Genomic DNA, 3,833 nt, shown 5'->3' with positions numbered 1-3,833 from the left:
ATTCATTGTATTTTATTTATTTACTTTAAATTTTGAGCTGACAGAGAGAGAGAAAGTGAGAAAGAAAGGCACCATGTCTGGGAACTCAAACAGCAGCTGGTCATGTGGGAGGCTAGGGCCTCTCCCACCATGCCACCTGCTGGCCCCCAACTTTCAGAAATTTTAATTCATTCATTCCTTAATTAAAAAACAAAAAACAGATGCTGTCAAAACCTGCAGAATGTACGACATAAAGAATGGGCCCCACTGTAAACTATGGACTTCAGGTGATAATGATGGGTCAATGCCAGTTCATGAGTTATACCAAATGTTCCACACTGGTGCAGGATTTTGATGTTGGTGGAGGCTGCGTGCAGAAGGGTGGGGCAGGGTTATGTGGTTCTTTCTACTCAATTTGCTATGAACTTAAAACTAATCTTTAAAGTCTATTAATTTTTAAAAATGTAAAGAACAGGTATCTGGTCTGTAGGCTATAACTTCCACATTGTGTCTTAGACAAGAATATTCCTAAAATAAAAGGATTTGCCCAACTCTGAAATCAGATTAATCACAGAAGTAAAATAACTGAATGTCCATACAATATAAAGGAAAGGAAAAGTGGTGATATTTTCTCACTTCATCCAGTAAGAAAACCAAGGTTTTCCAAATCTTGCCAATTGCTTGATCATTTTCCCAAAGCTTAATGGGAAGAAACCACTGAGCCATCAATAGGTCAGTAAGTGTGGCTCATCTCCCTCTAAAAGCACACAAAACACTCTTAAGTGCTGCAAAATAAATGAAGCCAGAACTACAATTTCAGTGCCGGGAGCAGCCACAGAGCCTGATAAAGCAGGTTAAATCCAACCCTATCAGATCTTACAGGCCCCAAAGGTCAATTATTCATTTAAATGTATGTATGTATTTTATCATAGCACAATAGGGTGTGTGTGCTCCCTAGAGAGAGACAGTGAGAAAGGAAAAGTGAGAAATCATCCCTCCAGGGGGAATGGTCACACCACAATCCCTTCTCCTTCATTCTCCCCTTAGGATTTTGGGCATGCCTGCAACACACACCTAGCATGATTTTCAAGCTGCTGGGTCCAGGACTCAAACCATGGTTGGCCATATGGGAATCCAGCACTTTTAACTAGCTACCTGCTAGCCAACTGTTTAAAATTTAAATACTGACCTACTGGGTTGTCAGAAGAGTCAGAACTCATTTTTGCATAGAAAAATACGTCATGACTTTGTCAATGGCCCAGTAGATGCAATAATCAAGTTAGATTTCTTTACCCAAAACTGTTCTCCCTCCTGTTAATTCCGAATAGTGGCTTCTTCCTCCAAACAGGTTGCTCTAATTGGCAATACCCCGGTGCAGAAAGTTCATTGCTTACAGAAAATATCATACATTGGGACCAACAGTTGGTGTAATGGCTATGTTGCTGGACTCCCATGTGGTCGACTGCAGTTCGAGTCCTGGATCCAGTGGCTTAAACTCACGCTGGGTGCATGTGCATATGTGCCCAAGATCCCGAGAGGAGAAGAGACTGTGACATGGTCATCCCCCCTGGGAGGTGATTTCTTGCTTTATGTCTCTCTGTCTTTCTGTCTTTTTGGCAAGTGCATGTGCCCTATAGCAAAAAACCTCTCCAAAAAACAAATCACATATATACTTACAGATATAGAATAAACATGTTCTGAAGCAGGAAATGAGATTCATTTTCTCCTTTCCTAACATAATGTCTTTAAAAAAAAAAAAAGAAAGAAAAAAATCTTTTCATCTTCTCCAGGAAAAAAATCAGTTATCCCGAGTGGTAATCAGGTTTCAAGAAGCAAAATGACTTAAAGAATTGAGACTTTGTGAAGAGCAGTCATTTAGAACCAAAGTCAACTTCTCAGTGGGTATCAGAATCTTAAAATACTTCCTAAAGGAAAATACTTCCTAAGGCAGCTGGGCCCTTAAATGTCAAGAATCATAAGAAAGGGGAAACTGGCTACTGTCTTTTCATGGCTAAAGGCTCTGGTGCATGGACCCTGTGTGATCATGGTAGAACTTAAGGTATGAGGTTCTATGAGAAGAAAGCAGAATTTTCAGACAACCGGCTTTCTGGTAGTTTAATCTGGGAGATGGTTTATGTTCTACTTTTTTGCCTCACCTTTTTAAAAAAGAATTATCTTATTTATTCATTCATTTATTTTAATTTGACCACACGCACACACACACACACACACACACACATACACACACACACACACAGAGAGAGAGAGAGAAAGAGAGAAAGGAAGCTACCAGGTCCGGGACGTGAACTGTGGTCAGTCATGTGGGAATGTCCAGCGCCTTAACCACCATGCCACCTGCTGGTCCCCATCTTCCCCCCTTAAAAAAAAAAAGTCTATTTTCTTCATGAATTAGAGAGACACACAGAGAGAGAAACAAACAGATGGAGAGACAACACCCCCTAATAGGGTCTCGACACTGACCCACCCCTAGCCCCACCAGCCCCAGATCATCAGCACGCATGTGCCCAACATACTGAGGAAATCCTCCAGACACAAACCTGGAACCTTCCCACGTGGGTCTACCTTGCAGAGTGCTGCATTTTACCACAGTGCCACCATCTGACCCGTGAGTGATGCTATATTCAAATATGGGGACATTATGAGAGCTCAAACATCTACAAAGAGTATTCAAAAAGTTTATAGAAATGCACATTATGGAAAACCAACTCTGCATGGATTTGGATTATTTTTGCCATCAAAATGAAACTGTACTTTAATTCTCTTTTTCCACAGACTTTCTGAAGGCCCTTCATATAAGAAGTCACTACATTAAACTGATATGATGTCTTATAACCCCTTTATGGAATCTGGCATGCTTTCACCATTTAGGGAGCACTCCCACTCTCCATGTAGAGCAAACTGAGCTGAAGGAGCTGTGAGAGGTTTCCAAGAGACAAGTACCTGTTTCTGGAAAGAGATAATTTAGGAGAGATACAGTAAAAAGAGTCAGGAGCAAATACCTTCAATACAAGTGTGGCTGGGCAAAAGGAACTGGAAGATGAAGCAAATGGGAAGTAAAACAGATTGTGAAGTAACTGGGCAATAAAACAAATGGGAAGTCAGTCAGCAGGGAGGAGATAAAAGTGGTTAATGAGGGAACCAGAAGTGGACAGTGTGAGACCGACAGACGAAAAGCAAGTCCAAATGAAAATGTGAATCATTTCCTACCAACTCATGTAACACACAGAGGGTTCTACCTGGAATTTAGGTCATAATAGCCCAAGTTCTCCTTTGCTTATGTCACTAGGAGTTTTAATTCATAGCAATTACTTAAGGGAAAGACAGAACTCCTATTTGTACAAATATAACAAGGAGCCACCATAACATTAATTGCCATTTGAAGATATGAAATTGGTCCAGAAACCCAAAGAAATTTACAAAAAAAAAAAAAGACATGTAGAAGAAACAAAATCAATAAATGTTTATTTTGCACTTTAAAATGGGATGATTTATTACTCCCATAAGGAATTACACATATGCCAGATCTTCAAAAAGTTCAAAGGAAATGTGTATTATAAAAAAATTATATAGAGATTTCAATTTGTTTGCCTCAAAATAAACTCATACCCATTTCTCCATGAATCTTTTGAAGTCCTCTCAAACTATCTGAAGTCACGCTATCTAATAGAAAGAACAGTATAATGTGAGCTACATTTGTAATTTTTTTCTTTTATCTTTTTTTTTTTTTTGGAGAGGTTTTTGCTATAGGGCGCATGGGCTCAACAGAAAGACAGAGAGAGACAGACAGAAAGCAAGAAATCACCCCCCAGGGGGGATGGCCACGCCGCAATCCC

This window comes from Tupaia chinensis, unplaced genomic scaffold (genome assembly GCF_000334495.1).
Source record: "Tupaia chinensis unplaced genomic scaffold, TupChi_1.0 Scaffold000600_1, whole genome shotgun sequence".
Classification (NCBI taxonomy): domain Eukaryota; kingdom Metazoa; phylum Chordata; class Mammalia; order Scandentia; family Tupaiidae; genus Tupaia; species Tupaia belangeri.
Note: the sequence above shows the minus strand (reverse complement) of the source record.